This window comes from Pinus tabuliformis, chromosome 7, assembly GCF_031772625.1.
Source record: "Pinus tabuliformis cultivar Carrire ecotype Pingquan chromosome 7, CPIR1, whole genome shotgun sequence".
Classification (NCBI taxonomy): domain Eukaryota; kingdom Viridiplantae; phylum Streptophyta; class Pinopsida; order Pinales; family Pinaceae; genus Pinus; species Pinus tabuliformis.
The window spans coordinates 17,415,210-17,433,995 of record NC_142293.1 but is presented as its reverse complement, the minus strand read 5'-3'; the positions used below and the strand labels follow the sequence as shown (position 1 = coordinate 17,433,995).

General features: G+C 40.6%; 1 protein-coding gene across 1 annotated transcript in view; it reads left to right on the top strand.

Annotated features, from left to right (window-relative positions):
* Positions 1 to 18,786, top strand: part of LOC149244909 (Zincin-like metalloproteases family protein) — a 515,093-nt gene that overhangs the window by 493,112 nt on the left and 3,195 nt on the right. The window lies entirely within an intron of this gene.

Sequence of the window (18,786 nt, the reverse complement as noted above, 5' to 3'; positions counted from 1 at the left end):
TTAAAAATATTTTCCACTTGATTTCTAAACAGAAATTGGAGCAGCAGAAGGCCATCTAATGCTAATAAGTGAATAACTATGTTGTTGTTATTACAGAAGTTGAATATTTTGACTCAGGGATTTGATATGAGAACAGGTAAATTATGGACACAAATAGAGGCAACCTTCAAACAAACAGATACATTTGGGAATGAAGCTTGAAGCAAGAGCAATTGGCAGCATCTGACAAAACTGAAGCATTGCAAAAAGCTGTCAACCAGTAAAAAGAATTCAAAAGACAGTCACAGACTGGATGTCAAATCTGCTAGTAGAAATAACTTGTAGAAACTTTTACTAGAACACAAAGAAAAATGGCTCATCAAAAGTACTATAGAAAGAAGATGTTGCATAGTCAAATATAAGCTCAGTTTAATGTTGGTCACTTTGGAAAATAGCAACAGTGGGGCACAATCTCTCACCATTTCATCTGAATGCAATAATGTTAAAATATTGAATGGCGGTGACTTAAGGAGAAGCACAAAAATATAGAGGAACTCGGATTTGAAGAAAGATAGCGAGAAAGACAATTTCAGTGGCTTTTTTTTTTTTTTCTTGTTTCGGACTATGAAGACCTCTTAAATCTGACTATGGAAGACAACAGAATACGGACAACAATCCTTCTATCTTGAGCAATAAGAAGAGCACCATGACAGGGGGAGTAGTTTGATAAGAGGAGCAGTTCGACAGGGGGAGTCCTTGTGCACTCCTTTGCCATTGATGTCAAAGGGGGAGAGAAGAAGAATATTGCCATCAATGACAAAGGGGGAGATTTTTAATCTAGGTTTTCATTGATGTCAATATGGTAGTGTTTGCGATGGCAAATTCTTTGATACATGATTGCCCATTGATGCCCATTGATCATAATGCTCATAATGATGAAAGTTTGATATATGATGAGATGGAGGAGCCAAGTGAACTGAATATATATATCTATATATCTATATATATATATATATATATATATATATATATATATATATATATATATATATATATAGACAGAATATAAGTAGTAGACCCAAGAAGGAAAGCCAGTCGAAGAAGAGCTATCTGAAGAATTCTTCGGAAGAGTTATCGGAGGTCACACGAAGATAAGCCAAAGGAGGAAAGTTATCGGAAGCCGAGGAAAGCCAAAGAGTAAGAGGAAGAAGTCATTGAAAGCCAGCAAGAGAAGAGAAGCAATTTATCGGAAGCAGTTTATAGGGAGGAGTTAAGATATCGACACTTTATCAGAGAAATTATATTGTCGCATTATCGGCGTTTCAATTATATTAAGTTATGTAAACACTACTCAAACCCCCGATTGCAATATGAGTTACGGACCCAATGGTCCCATTACAACACGCCCTAAAGAGATATCGCATCCTCCATATCACTAGCCTTAAAGCCTTGTCACATACAAATCCACTGATTGCGATATAATATTCAGACCCGCTAGACCATTATAATACACCTTAATGAAATATCGCATCCGCATTGGAAGTTATGTATCACAAAGGAATACCACTTGAAAACTGCGATTGCGATATCATTACGGACCCGTTGCACCATTGCAATACAACTCAATATCATATTGCATCCATCGCATAATCACAAACCAACCATTATACTCGCATAATCATGTTCCATTCAAAACGTCGATTGCTATATAATACGTGGACCCGATAGCCCCATTAGAACATAACTTTATGTAGTATCGCGTCCAGATACCGGGTAAGTCACGCAAATCATAAGAGTTGTCACCGTCAGACCGTTGATTGCGATAAGACTTGTGAACCCAACCGCCGATTGCGATATTACTGTGGACGCGACGGAGTGCCGATTGCAATGGAGCTGTGGACCCAACGGATCTATTGACGATGGTTTAATATTATATCGCCTTCGCTTCATCGGCAGTATGAATATCGACTATGTTACATCGATGATGTTAAGAGTTGCGATTGCGGGACCTCCGAAAGTTGTGATTGTGATTAAAAATATGACATGGCGTGTGGGGACCTCTATTAATGTGGATTTTCATCAAGATTGCGATTGTGGGTCCCTCCGTCCGATAAATTTTAATATACCAGCTCATGCACAAGTTGGCCCCTCCACCTTTGAATGTGTCGTTTCGTTCATTGGCAAAACTCATATATCTATATCTATATCTATATCTATATCTATATCTATATCTATATATATATAGATATATATATATATATATATATATATATATATATATACAAGTTGAAACGCTTCACTTGAGTCGTGTGAATCAGACATTTATCACAAATAACAAGGAAAGTTCACAACTTGTGAACTTGAAGAAACAGAGGAAGCCGAAGGTCTGGCAGACGTAGAAGGTGCAGCAGAAGCCGAAGGCCGGGCGAAGAAGGAAGCTAAAGACAGAGCAGGAGGACAATCTTTTGACCTATTTCATCTTGGAAGGATCGGACCCGAAGTGAAGCCATAGCGCAGACAACAACCTATTGCAAAGACCTAGCGCAGATATCTTATTGAAAAACATTAGTAGATCTTGGAGACTTTATTGAAGATCATGATGCATTGTTGAGATCATCATGAGGTAAACTTTGCAAACTCTGTTGGACAGTATGAAGAATTGTGAAGATTCCTTCATATGAAGACAGGTTGTCATTGATGATGTAGCATGGAGACTACAGTGAAATTGTAGATTGACAGAATTCAGCGAAGAAGATTTTGGGAGCAGAGAATTAATATCAAAACATATCTAGACAAAATATAGCAGTGGGTTGGAGCCCAAAGGGTTGGTGCCCTAAAGGTTGGAGCCTCGAACAAACAAGGTAAGTGCCTTGAAGGATAGGGTTGGAGCCCTAGAGGATCAATGTCCTCAAGAAACTAGGTCGAAGCCTATACAAGATAGGGTCAGAGCCCTTGGGGTTGGTGCCTCAGAATTGGAAGGACTGGTGTCCTTGGAGTTGGTGCTCCTAAATCAAAGGTTGTTGCCTTTACAAGACAAGGTTGGTGCCCTAGAGGTTGGAGCCTGGGATTTTGAAGATCGGTGTCTTCATCTAGGGTTGGAACCCTATATACATTGTACTTGGTTCATTGTAAAGATTATATTAATAAAAGCATTTATTCCTATTGTTCATTTTGTGTTCTAAATATAAGTGATCTATCTGGTAAAAGTAACAATTCAAAAGGAATACTGATTCACCCCCCCTCTCAGTATTTCCAACAAGGACATCCAAAATGTGGTATCAAAACTAATTGTGACATATAGAGACATAGAGAGATAACCGAGACCTTGTATGTACTTATGTTGTCGTGCAAAAACATATGTCAGAGATGATACTCATATTTCAAATGTAAACACTAATCATACATACCTTGTTGTAGGAGACTTACGCTTGACTGTTGATGTGTGGTCCTTATTGCAGTGATCCTTGAATGCATGCTTTTTCTTGCCTTCTAGGAGCTCGATGTTGAATCAGTTGTATCTATGTAATTACGGATTTCCAGGGTTTGCAATTTCATCCTGTGGTAGCCCTTTAAAGCCTCTTTCCAACCCCATAGGTCTGATCGAGATTGGATTCTTCAAGAAAGAGTTATGCCCAACTCCCATGATGACCTGATTATAGACTGGTTCAGTAGTGCAAACTTGTACGAAGTACCATGTGTCACTGTTGGGACCTTCAGCCCTGAGAAAGCTACTCAACAAGCTATGCTCTGTCCTCTTTCTGTGACTATTTATGAAATTTGAATCCAATGCTCAGAGAAGAAGTTATGACGATTTTCCCAATGTCGCCTGTTTGACATGGAATTCGGGAGCCTGCAAAAGCCCTAACTTCCTCAAATCATATCTTCGAAAATATGGCGAACCAAGATCTAAAATTCGGTCACGAGGTTCATCAAGATTTCAGCTCAAATGGTTTTAATTTCAGCTTCTGAAGCTTCGCAGAAAAAAAGTTATAGCGAAAATGCCACGATGAACTATTTGAAGCTACAAAATCCCTACTAGAGGAGGATATAAGGGTCTTGAGTTGAGAGGGTCCTCAACAAGTGAACGTTGGAGGAATTTTAGGAGCAATTTGTTTTTATTAATTATTGGCTATTCAATGACAACAACCAATTATGAGAGCCATGCCACAACCCCATAGGGTTTTAGCCCACTAACTGGGGTTACTAACTTCAAACATGAATATCTCTCAAACCGTGAAGAATTACTTGGCGTGCCATATATCAACGGAAACATCTCGACAAATAGAATCCATCTAGAAGATATCCTTGACTCAGAATAGAGTAAGTTGTCAAGTCAAAATGCCCATGCAAGATCGGGGTAGCCTCTGGTCCTACTTGGGTTGACATCAATGACAACCACTGATCAACAATCTCCCCCTTTGGCATTGATGGCAACACAAATACTCCCCCTACAATCATGACATCTCTTCCTACTGATTTCTCTCCCCCTTTGTCGTCAATGGCAAAGGGTAACTCCCCCTGACAAACATCCATCTTGTAGACCTGTATACACCTCAACTCCCCCTTTCTACTCAAGTAGATAAGAGAAAGAGTGTAATGAAAACTTGGGAGAATCCCAAACTTTTGGCAAAGATACTCAAATGCTTCACGAGGTAATGGTTTAGTAAAGATGTTAGCAATGTTCCTTTGTGCCGACATATTCAAGCTTGATATTCTTTTCCGCGACCTTCTCTCTAACGAAATGATATTTAATTGGAATGTACTTCATTTTGGAATGCATCATAGGATTCTTGGAGATACTGATGGCGCTGGTGTTATCGCAAAAGATGTGAATAGGCTCATCGAACTTGACTTGAAGATCTCGCAAAGTTTGCTTCATCCAAAGAACTTGAGTACAACAAGCTGCTTCCGCGACATATTGTGCTTCTGTTATGGATAACGAGATTGAAGACTGCTTTTTACTTAACCATGAAACAAGACAACCACCTAGATAGAATGTTGCTCCACTGGTACTCTTACAATCATCAACACTTCCTACCCAATCTGCATCCGTATAAGCTTGGATGATTAGATCATTTCCTTTGGGATACCATAGACCATATTCCGATGTGCCCTTAAGATACCGAAGAATTCTTTTGATGACAATAATATGAGATTCTTTTGGTGTTGCTTGGAATCTTGCTACTTGTCCAACTGCCTACATCACATCAGGCTGGGAGGCTGTCACATATAAGAGACTACCAATCATGGATCTATACAACCTTTGGTACACATCCTTTGATGAATTTTCTAAGCTTAACTTGCAACATGTTACCATAGGGGTAAGGACTGGCTTGCAATCTTACATCTAGAATTTCTTGAGCATTTCTTTGATGTACTTGGTTTGATATATGAATATTCCTTTATCCTGCTGAGAAATTAAAGCCCTAAAAAGTATGTCAGTTCGCCAATCATAGACATTTCAAAATTCAAACTCACTTTGCATTTTTGTGGCAAAGTCTTTACTTAATATGTCATCACTGCTTCCAAAGATTATATCATCCACATATACTTCGATAATTGTTAGGTTATTGTGATCCACTTTCACATAAAGATTGTTGTCAGCACTTCCTTTCTTGAATCCTTGTTGATGTAGATATCCATCAAGACGAGCATACCAAGTCCTAGGAGCTTGCTTGAGACCATATAGAGCCTTCTTTAATCTACAAAAGTAGTCTTCTTTGTCAGAGAGAAGAAAACCTTCGAGTTGTTCAATGTAAACTTCTTCCTCCAATTCACCATCTAGAAAAGCTATCTTAACATCCATTTGGTAGACCTTGATTTTTCTCGAGCAAGCATAAGCGAGAAACATCTTGATAACTTCCATTCTGGCAATGGGAGAAAATGTTTCTTCAAAATCAATTCCTTCAGCCTGTGCATATCCTTTGCAGACTAATCTTGCCTTGTTCCTGGTAACTTGTAATCCTTCAACTGTTTTGCTCCCCCTGAACCTGTAATGAAACTGCCATCTTGTTCAAACTACCTTTCTGTCAATCATAGACTTGTGCAATATACTGCTACATAGACTCCTCCTCTACAAAGATTAAGGAGTCAACAAGTCAGATTGTTCAAAATAGTGAGTCACCTAATGGGCCATCTTGACTTGAGTCATTTTCTGAAGCATCTGCTAATTCCTCATGACTTTCTGCTTTTACAAATCCTCAAAACATAACTGTTGATACCTTGTTATCTTCTTTGTCTTCCTGTTCCTGTTTCCTTTTCCAGACCTTCTTATTCCTACAATCTCGGGCCATGTGCCCATAGTTATGACACTTGAAGCATTCAATGTTGTCCATAGGTGATTCCATCTGATATCTGCAACCTTGAGTGCTATGGCCATAGTTATGGCATTTGAAACATTCAATGTTTGGCCCATCTAGCATGTATTCTCTTTTGACAAAATCATCGTGCAACCTGTCTCGTGATCCTGCAAACTTGCTTCTAGGGTTTTGCAAATAATTATTGTACCTATCAAAAACTTCACAATACCTAGCCATATGTCCATAGTTAGCACATAAAAATCAATAACCATTAAATAAATGTGCGTACCTAAATGGTTCATTCGGATGTGATGGTCCTTGATAGTTGTTCCTGTCAATAACTTTACAATCCTTGGCCATATGTCCATAATTAGCGCATGAAAAACAATAACCATTAAATAAACGAACATACCTGGAAGATTTTTCATTCTTCTTTGGAGGTGGTGTTGTAGTTTGTTGTGGTCCTTTGTTCTTGATTGCTTTGGTCTTGTTCTTTGGAGTTGCAACATTCTTCTTTGGCTTTTCACTTTGATCAACTTCCTTCTTAGAATCATCCTGCGAAGATGTGGAGCTTGTACCTTCATCAACTGGAGCTTTACCATCTTTAATTGCCTTCATTTTTGCTTCTTCATCTATCTTATCTTGTAAGTGTTCTTTTTGCGATCCCTTGAATTTTTTGATCTCATCACGGGTTGCATCAAATTCTTATTGCTTTTGAGCAAGATCTTCTTGAAACCATTATTTCAAGATCTTCCTTTTTTTTTTTCCTCCTCAAACTGTAGCTTGAGAAGAGTGGTCTTTTCTACTTCTCTGTTGAGAACCTGTATCTGTTCCTTATACTTCTTGTTTTCAATCCTGAGCCTGTTTATTTCTACTGAAGATGTTTCTAATTCCTTTTGCTTTTGCTCAGCAATGGATATGTATCTTTGATTAGATTCCTTCCTTTCAATTTCTGCTTCCTGCATCTGTTGTGTGATTCTGTTAATCTTTGCAAATGCTGTGTCGAGTTCTTGTTGCTTCTGTTGGACTTCTCTCTTGAGGTCTCGTGTCGTTGTATTCTTGATTTCTTCCAATTGAGTTCTAAGACTACTAATCATCTTCTTAGACTCTTCATTTTCTTTGATGAGTTCTTTTGCTGTCTTCAATTCTGCTTCCAAAAGTCTTGTCTTTTGCTTTTGACTTTTGAGTTCCTTTATCACCTTGATCACTTGATTTTGAAACTCTATTTTACTCATTTCTCCCATTTCTTCATCATAATCAAAAGGATCCGAATTTTCAATAACATCTTGACCTGATTGCTTTGTTGAATAGAGATTATGAAGCTTTTCCCAAAGAGCTTTCTCTGTTGAACATTGACCAACTTTTGTTTTCACAGAATTTGGCAAAACATTCGAAATTACATTCATGGCCTTTGAATTGTACCTTTTAGCTTTTTCGGTAGATGTGTCTCCAAAAACAATTGATTCCTATATTCCATGTGCCCGCAAATGTACTTCCATCTTGGATTCCCATATCCAGTAATTATCTGCATCAAAATTAGGGGTTGGTACACAATACTCACTTTCTTCAAATTTTGTTGTACCTATACCTTCCTTTGAAATCCTTGTAACCTGCTTCTTTGACTTTCCCATCTCTATGCTTTGAAAACTAACTTCCAGCAGTTAAGCCGTTACTGAAGAAACCAAGCTCTGATACCAATTGTTGGAAATACTGAGAGGGCGGGTGAATCAGTGTTCCTTAGCAATTAGCTGTTAGGGTCCCAGCCTAACCCCCTTATTTATGTCATGGGATCACGTCATAGTCAAGAGTCAATAAAGCCCATATTAATATTTGTAAGTGGTTAACCCGCAATTAATGACGAGACCACAGTTAGTTGCAAATGGGCCGTAGTATTAGATAGATGGTATTAATAAAACCCACGGTATTGGCCCGTGGTATTGCATGTATGAGTCATATATAAAGGATAGAGACTCCCTGCGAGGAGTATCGTGTCTTATTTTGTAATTGAGCTCTGCTCTATTGGAGGTTGCCCCCTCGAAGAGGCAAGTGAACATTACTCTCTGAATAATAAAATCATTGCTATTCTGTGTTCTGGGTATCTTTTCTTCGCATATTCTGTATTTGGGTATCATTTTGCAGGTTAAGAGCATAACAAGTGGTATCAGAGTACTTTCCAGGGCCGGTGGGATCTCCAAATCTTAGCAAAACTTTTTTTTGGCTAGAGACGTGTTCCGGCGTCTTTAACCCACGGGATCTGTCGTTGAGCGCATAAACCTGCGGATTTGGGGAGGCATGCACGCAGGAAATACAAGAGGTGGTCATGTCTATTGGACTCCCTTGTAACCCCTGTGGGTACCCCTTCGAGTAGTAGCGCATTAGACAGAACCGCGCACGGACTGTCTTCCACGTACCCTCTGGGTATATCGGCAGCCCCTAGGCTCCCTTGAAACCTCGCCATAGATAAACCGTCGGCCGTCTTGTGGCTACAGTACACCGAGAACAACACTCGGAGAGATTACTCGCCCATACGATAGGGTAGTCGGGTTGTACGGCTAAGGGTATGGTCGATCCTCCTTAGTTAGAGCCCTGAAACATTGGGCCGAGTACTACTGCTAGACCCTTATGTATATTGCGATCTGTAGCACCTGACACTCCTCAAGACCATAGTTCCCTTTTCTATCGGGGGATCACACATCATCTATTCCAGATCCGCTGGCGCAACGGGGTGCAGCAGCAGCCGACATCAGTCCCGCAGTCTCGAGTTCGCAGATCAGTCATTCCGATCTATTAGATCCAGCCGATCTGCAGCAGCAGTCTGTTCCGCCGCCCAGAGCTATCCGATCCGCCATTCAGATCTCTCAGATCCACAAGATCGGAGTTGTTGTGAAGGGTTCCTATACCGAGGTATAATTTTCGCAGGACTTTTGGCCGCATTGACATTTTGAGGATTTGGCGACTGCAGTATTGATCAGGAAGGAGTAAAACTCCGGTAGGAGTTTTCAGAGAAAAAAAAAAGTCTGAGATCTTCCGGGGCGCTTATTGGTGATCTAGCCCATCAGAATCAGGACGACGAGCTGAGCACGGTGGTACCATTCAATTATTAGTGAAAATTTTTAGGCGGTCCCAATTTTTCATCAGGTTGGTGTATGGTAGAAACTAGAGCTCAAGCAATGGCCAATGAAAGAATGGACAAACTTGTAGAATCCATCCAATCCCTCAATAATCAGCTTACCGGACTATGTCTCCAGGTCCAGCAATTAATCTCGAAGGGCAAGGAGCAAGCCCACGAGGAGGCGTATAATGGCAATGAATACAATGAGGGTGAGTCTAGCCACTCTCCTCACGTCTGGCACACCCACCCACCACCCAGTCAGCGACCTCCCAAGTTGGATATGCATAAATTTGACGGTTCTCACCCGTCCACATGGATAGCACAAATGGAGCAGTATTTCAAACTGAATCGTATCTTAGATGATGCGACTAAGCTTATGTTGGGGAGCATGTACTTGGACAATGAACGGTGGCAATGGTGGGAATGGCATCAACGTTGCAATGGACCTTTTAAGACTTGGACCCAATTTACCAAAGCTCTTCGAGACTGCTTTGAACAGGAGGACTCTTTTTTGGGTCGTCTTACTAAGCTCCGACAAATAGGTATAGTGGATGAATATATTACAGCGTTTGAAGCCTTAGCCTTCCGCACTTGGGGTCTCTCAGATGTGTTCTACACGGAATGTTTTATCAGTGGTCTTAAAGAAGCCATCAAAGCTCAAGTCTTACTGCACCACCCTCCCACTTGGATAGAGGCTTGCAAGGTAGCCCGTAACGTGGAACGTGCATTAGCATCCCAATACAGTCGCCCAAATTTCCCCGCTAAAGGTCGTCCCCCACAGGCTCACAACACGACTCAAACACTTAAGGTCCAAAAGGTGTCACCTACGAAAATGGACGAAAGAAGGAAGCAAGGACTATGTTACTACTGTGATGAAAAATACTCCCCAGGTCATAAATGCAAGGAGCCCAAATTTTTTCAAATAGATGCCACTGACTACAGCTCAACAGAGGAAGATCCACCACTTGAGGAACATGAGGCGCTAGAAGAAGACAACCAAAAGGAGAATGTCTCTGACGAACCAGTTATTTCGCTGCATGCGTTGGCAAGGATTTCTTCCCCTCAAACTCTCAAAATCAGGGTTTTCTTAAACATCGCCCAGTAGTAGTCTTGATTGATAGTGGAAGTACCCATAATTTCATCCATCAAAAAATCGCAGAAGCAGTGCATTGTTTTGTACGAGCAGTTTCTAACTTCCAAGTCCAAATTGCAGATGGGGGCACAATGAAATGTGAAGGCCGTTGTGAAAATGTCAAACTTCAAATGGGGGATTATTAGTTGAAAACCCACATGTTTGCCAGACACGGGGGGTTGCGACATTGTCCTCGGCGCTGAATGGCTCCGCACTCTTGGGCCAATCACAATGGATTTTCAGGAGTTATATATGAGTTTTAAGCAGAACAACTACACACATACCCTCAGAGGACTCCAGGCGGGAGCCCCCTCTATCATCAGCTCGCATTGGATGGAAAAATTGTTAAAAAAGGGCAATCATGGAGTGGTAGCTCAATTTAATGCCATCCAGGTGGTCGAAACCAAGTCTCTGCCAATTCATCCTGAGGTGCAACAGATTTTAAATAACCATCTGCCGGTCTTTGACAAGCCTCATGAGCTTCCACCCTCGCGAGGGGAACATGATCATAGCATCACCTTGGTTCCAGGGGCCCAACCCCCAAATGTGCGGCCATACAGATATCCGTTCACCCAAAAGAATGAAATAGAAAAAATAATCAAGGAACTTTTGGAAGCAGGTGTCATTCGTCCCAGCATTAGTCCTTATTCATCCCCAGTGGTCATGGTGCTCAAGAAAGATGGGGAGTGGCGGATGTGTCCCGACTTCAGGGCCCTCAATAAGTTGACAGTCAAAGATAAATTTCCCATTCCGGTGGTTGACGATTTGCTGGACGAACTCAATGGGGCTCAATTCTTCACTAAGCTGGATCTTCGCTCAGGCTACCACCAAATTCGCATGAAGGAAGTCGACATTCCCAAGACTGCTTTCCGAATTCATGAAGGCCATTATGAGTTCCTGGTCATGCCATTTGGTCTTTGTAATGCCCCCTCTACTTTTCAGAGCCTTATGAATCACATTCTCAAACCATATCTCAAGAAATTTGTCCTTGTCTTCTTCGATGACATCCTCATCTATAGTGGCACTTGGGCTGCACATCTTCAGCATGTAGATCTACTCTTACACCTGCTCCGCAAGCATAAATTATTTGTCAATATGTCCAAGTGTTCGTTTGGCATGGAAGAAGTTGAGTATTTGGGCCACATTGTGGGGCGTGAAGGTGTCAAGGTGGACCCCAAAAAGATCCAGGCAATGCAAGAATGGCCTCAACCTAAGACCTTGAAGAGCTTGAGAGGATTTTTGGGTCTCACAGGCTATTATCGTAAATTTGTCCGCAACTATGGCCGCATAGCGAAGCCCCTCACTCAACTCCTAAAGAAAAATTCCTTCTTTTGGAATGAGGAAGCACAACAGGCATTTACCACTCTCAAAAACGCCATGTGTTCCACTCCAGTCTTAGCACTACCTGACTTCACCAAATCCTTTGTCATTGAATGTGATGCTTTGGGGACCGTATTGGGGCGGTCTTAATGCAGGAAGGGCGACCTTTGGCCTTCACAAGCCAACAACTAAGTGGGAGGAATCTGGGCCAATCTACCTACGAAAAAGAAATGATGGCCATCTTACATGCCGTCGAGACCTGGCGACCTTACTTATTGGGGCGACGTTTCCAAATCCGCACAGATCATCACAGTCTTAAATATTTTTTGGAGCAACGCCTATCCTCCCCACAACAAAATAAATGGCTCGCCAAAATGCTGGGATATGATTATGAGATCATTTACAAGAAAGGGAAAGACAATAGTGTAGCAGACGCATTATCTCGCCAATTTGAGGAAGAAAGTACTCTGCTAGCAATTTCCCTCCCCATTCCAGAATGGATTGAAGAGGCTCGCAAGGAATGGTTTTCACACCCCGGGCTATCCCAACTCATTTCTCAATTGCAGGTAGATCCAAATTCCACCAAGGGCTACTCGTGGCAGGATGATATTCTTCGCTATAGGGACAGAGTCGTAATATCCCCAACATCCACCCTCAAAAGTCGCATTTTGGCAGAAAAGCACTCATCGCCCATTGCAGGACATTCGGGCTTTCAGAAGACGTATGCTCGCACCAGAAGATCATTTTTTTGGACAGGCATGAAAAAGGACATCCTTACTTTTGTAGCAGAATGTGATGTCTGTCAACGCCACAAAGGGGAAACCGTCAACACACCAGGCACATTACAACCATTGCCCATTCCGACATCAATTTGGACGGAAGTTTCTATGGATTTCATTACAGGTCTTCCAAAGTCCGGGAACAAGTCAGTCATCATGGTGGTTGTGGACCGACTATCGAAGTATGCTCATTTATGCGCCCTACCCCACCCATTTACACCAACTTTGGTCGCTCAATATTTCCTAGATCAGATTTTCAAATTGTATGGCATGCCCACTTCTATTGTGTCCGATCGCGACCCGATCTTCACCAGTAATTTTTGGCAGGAACTCTTCAGGATACAAGGCACTCAACTAAAACTTAGTACTTCCTATCATCCGCAAACGGATGGTCAAACTGAAGCCGTCAACAAATGTCTAGAAACCTACCTTAGGTGTTTCACTTCAGAAAAGCAACACCTTTGGGTACAGTGGTTACCTCTGGCTGAATGGTGGTATAACACCAACTATCATGCCACCACCAAAATGACTCCCTATGAAGCAGTATATGGTCAACTTCCGCCTTCCCCTACTTCTTATCTCAAGGGGTGCTCCAAAGTACAAGCAGTGGATCAACTCCTACAACACCGTGCAACCATGCTCGCCCATCTTAGAGAGAATCTTCATCAAGCTCAGAACCGCATGAAGCAACAGGTAGACCAGCATCGCTCAGAGCGCCAATTTCAAGAAGGGGATCAGGTCTTTTTGAGGCTGCAACCATATAAGCAAACATCACTCAAAGACAAGGGTTGTCAGAAGCTATCTCCAAAATTCTACGGACCATACCAAGTACTTCAACGCATTGGAGAAGTGGCTTACAAGTTGGCTTTGCCACCTACTGCAAAAATCCATCCAGTTTTCCATGTATCGTGCCTCAAGAAAGTGATCGGGAACAATTGCCGAGTTCAAACCAGTCTACCTGAATTGGACGAAGAAGGGTCAATCTGGCTTCAACCCGAACAGGTTCTAGACACAAGAGACAAACACCTGCGCGGCCGCATGATTAAGGAAGTCCTCGTCAAATGGAAAGACACCTCTCCGGAAGATGCAACTTGGGAACCAGCCACTATTCTTCAGCAGTTTCTGCAGCTTCAGCCTTGAGGACAAGGCTAGTCTTAAGGGGGAGGGCATGTTAGGGTCCCACCCTAACCCCCTTATTTATGTCATGGGATCACGTCATAGTCAAGAGTCAATAAAGCCCATATTAATATTTGTAAGTGGTTAACCCGCAATTAATGACGGGACCACAGTTAGTTGCAAATGGGCCGTAGTATTAGATAGATGGTATTAATAAAACCCACGGTATTGGCCCGTGGAATTGCATGTATGAGTCATATATAAAGGATAGAGACTCCCTGCGAGGAGTATCGTGTCCTATTTTGTAATCGAGCTCTGCTCTATTGGAGGTTGCCCCTTCGAAGAGGCAAGTGAACATTACTCTCTGAATAATAAAATCATTGCTATTCTGTGTTCTGGGTATCTTTTCTTCGCATATTCTGTATTTGGGTATCATTTTGCAGGTTAAGAGCATAACATTAGCACTTTTAAATCTTTTCAGAGCATTAGTTAATCTTCAATTATTATTAATTTTTATGCAGTAATAACAATAAATAAAAGAACAATAGACACAAGAATTTTAGGTGGAAAACCCCCTCTGTGTCAAAAACCACCATACGCTTTTCTAATAAATTCTTTAATCTTTAGCCCCAACTGAAATGAAAGCAACAACTTCCTAGAATTCTAGAAAAGCATTATTCTCTAGGTCCCACTGGAAGGACGCCCCAACGCCCTGGTTTCTTCAGTAGTCAACTGAATGTATACCCCAACATCCTAGACCAACCTACCATCCTGAAGTGTTCACAGGCTCCAACATGTAGGCGACTTCATGCACCAGCTTAGCACCTCCCTACCACCCTATAATGACTGAAATGAGACAAGAGTGTGGATTCCTGTGTCAGGGACAATAGTCCACAATACAATATGATTTACAATGATTTTGACTGAACACCCAATCACACTATGACCTTCAACCCAACCATGACATCATCCCAACAAAGGCCCCTATACCTCCTAATAATGCCTTTTCGGCTCTAGGCAGATTGACTCTTTTACAATAATGACTCTTCCAATGATGACACTTTTACAAATGACTCTTTTACAACTTTACAATGATGACACTTGGCCTTGACACTTTCACAATATACGGATGGTTGTCATGTCTTCAAAGGATATCCTGCTGCAATGCTTCCTTTGATTTGATACTTATGCTCTTGAATTCTTGCTTGAAGTTGTACTTGAATCTTCTTCTACCTGCATGCAAAATTTGCCCGGCGAAACCAATCCCAAAACAAAACAAGATACCCTTCAACTTACCTCTCACTGCAAAACACATGTAAGTGCATAATAATAAATAAATACAAATTAAAATTACAATGCGTACTAGAAGTGTGCTTGTCACTTTTGTTGTTGACTTGTTGCAGCAGTAGACAAAGACTCCCACTCTTGATATAGGCCTGGACTCTATGCAAGACTATATCCAAAACTGACCTAAAGATATATACAATAAAACCTAATGACAAACCCTAGACTTGTGATGGGCCAAGTTCTAGGTACAACAACAAAGACCATTCTATCAACTATGACAAGACAAGTAACATGAACTTACATCATCAAATAGATTTAGCAGACTTGGTGTAGCATCAAGAATATGTAGCATCAAATGTGTAGTATCAAGAATAAGACATCCAAAATGTGGTATCAAAACTAACTATGACATATAGAAACATAGAGATATAACCGAGACCTTGTATGTACTTAAGTTGTCCTGCAAAAACATATGTTAGAGATGATACTCATATTTCAATTGTAAACACTAATTATACATACCTTGTTGTAGGAGACTTACCCTTCACTGTTGATGTGTGATCCTTACTGCAGTGATCCTTGAATGCATGCTTTTCCTTTCCTTCTAGGAGCTCGATATTGAATTTCTTGTATCTATGTAATTACAGATCTCCAGGGTCTGCAATTTCATCCTGTGGTAGCCCTCTGAGTCCTCTTTCCAACCCCACAGGTCTGATCAAGATTAGATTCTTCAAGAAAGAGTTATGCCCAATCTCCCACGATGACCTGATTATAGACTGGTTCACTATAGCGAACTTGTACGAAGTGTCACGTGTCACTGTTGCGACCTTCGGCCCTGAAAAAGCTACTCAACAAACTACAGTCTGTTCTCTTTCTATGACTATTTATGAAATTTGAATCCAATGCTTAAAGAGGAAGTTATGATGATTTTCCCAACATCACCTGTTTGACATGGAATTCGGGAGCTTGCAAAAACCCTAACTTCCTCAGATCATATCTCCAAAAATATAGCGAACCAAGATCTGAAATTCAGTGACGAGGTTCATCAAGATTTCGGCTCAAATGGGTTTTAATTTCAGCTTTCGAAGCTTCGCAGAAAAAATAAATAAAAATAAATTAATTAATTAATTAATTAATTAATTAATTAAAAATTATAGCGAAAATGCCACAATGACCTATTTGAAGCTACAAAATCCCTACTAGAGGGGGATACGAGGGTCATTATTTATATGAATGTCTTGAGTTGAGAGGGTCCTCAACAAGTGAACGTTGGAGGGATTTTAGGAACAATTTGTTTTTATTAATTATTGACTATTCAATGACCACAACCAATTATGAGTGCCATGCCACAACCCCATAGGGTTTTAGCCCACTAACTGAGGTTACTAACTTCAAACATGAATAGCTCTCAAACCGTGAAGAATTACTTGGCGTGCCATATATCAACGGAAACATCTCAATGAGTAGAATCCATCTAGAAGATCCTTGACTCAGAATAGAGTAAGTTGTCAAGTCAAAATTCCCATGAAAGATCGGGGTAGCCCTTGGTGCTGCTTGGGTTGACATCAATGAGAACCATTGATCAACAATCCTCCACAAAAATGTCTATTTCGTCATCGACCAAGCACATAGACATTTAGGCGCTCTCAATAGTTGAAACATAATTTATAGGGTTATCAGAGGGTGACTCTAACTCAAGTATTGCGTTGGATAAATGCTCCAATTCTTTATCGCACCGCTGAAGAGATTCACAATGCATCTCACTGAGGGGTGTCGAAGCATAATACATCGTCAATGTTGTATTGATGTCGCTAGAATATTTCAAAATTTTGCGCAGGGGACTATTGAGTTTGAATTTTCATTTAAAAAATTTGCATGCCCAACTAAGCAGTTTGAACTCCTCCACACGAAGATGATATTGAATGGATGTCATTAACTACATCGGAGAGGGGGAAGTCTGAGCAGTGAACCGTGCTGGAGCCTGAGCGGTGTAGTCGCTGGAAAATCCCGATAAATCAATGGTATGTATGAGCATACATAGTCTTTTAATAACATGATAGGTCCATGTACTAAACTAATGATTGGCTTAGTGCATGGTCCTTCATCTTAGACTTGCCTTCTTACTCTCTTTTCCCATCACTGTTTTATTGCAGCCTCAAGATACATTGTTTGATTATATTGTTTGCAGTGGCATAAAATACGTAACAGTGGCACAAGTAGTACTTGACTGTCATCTAATCTCATTGGAAAGTCATCAGCATTGTTGGGCATTCATTCTTGCTGCTCTCATAAGTTTGTTCTTGCTCTTTTAATGTCATAAGCATCAAGTAAAGAATAATATCATTGAGTACAAGTTGCCAAGTGTTTCTAATTGCAAGTGTCCTTGCATGTCATTGGTTATCAAGTTAGTTTTGTTTATTGACATTGAAAGGCATTAGTATATTGCTAGCATTTCTTATAACATTGGTTTCAAAAGGAGTACTAATACTATTGCTGGTCATTGCTATCATTGACCAGTCACAATTTGCATTTCTTGTGAGCTTACTTTTTTTAATAAGTGCTCTAACATATTGTCTTGCAAGTGAGCTTCACATCTAAGATTAATAATCTTGCAATATTGCAACTCACTCTTAAAGAACTTTGATTGATTTCTATATCGTGATAAGATTAATCTTGAAGTCATCTAAGTAATCTAAAAAATTGCTAATTGTTTTAATGTCTTGTTGAGGGATTGGCATTTATCTAATTGGCACATTAACATTGAGAAGCATTGGACTTGTGCATTTGATCAAGTAATTGTCCATTGTAAGATTGTTAATTTTGAATTGTTTTACACTTTTTACTTGTCATTGGATTATCTTTTCAAAGGGTTCAATAAGCACTTTTTTCGGTGAATATTGTCTTCGCAATTGTTAAGTACTTTCCTTTATTTCTCTAAATTGAATGTTGTCTCAAAGTGCTTAAATCATCTAATGATCTCACCTAAAGCTAATCACTCATCCTGCACTTACATTCTAGTATTAATAGTGCATTAATTAATTTACCTCCAGGCATAAGCTTGGTTGAAAGACGATAGAATCACCTTTCTCACCCAGCTTGATAAGTTTAGACCCTCACTTATGGTTAACATGGTGATCTTGCAGTCATCAGAGCCACAATCTCTGCAGCGCCGAAGGCATTTAGGTGGTTAGAAATCCAGGGGAGGTATCGTTAATATAGTCTTTGCTATCTTCTCCTGGATTTCTCTCCACAACCTTCACTTAAGACTAACTTCAAAATAGTTGAGAGAAAGGCCTCATTTAGATAGGCATCTAATATAAAATTAACCAAGAGTTTGCATTTCACCTAGTCCTAAGTGTCACATCTCATATAGGATAGTGTGCATCCTAAGCAACCATTGTTTATCTAATAGCTTGATAACTAATTTATATTGTGCAAGTGATTTGACTCCATAAAGCACTGGTCTCTCAATAATCTAATTAAATCGTGCTAATAATCAAGTTTGCTAATCATAATTAACCAAGTTGCTAGGCCATTCAGTTGTGTCTCCCTAGCTTGTCGGTTCCCGATAAGCCTTTCATCCTCACATTTCATAGGGACTACCCCTAATATCCTGCTGTAGGGAGACAGCTAGAACGGAGAGGGCGGGGATCAAAGTGACAGCCCCTGCCTTGAGTCGTTGTCGCATTTACCTGTACAATTTGGGCGACAACAGTACCCGTTTCTATTTCAAAACATTGAACTGGATCGATATGGCCCCAA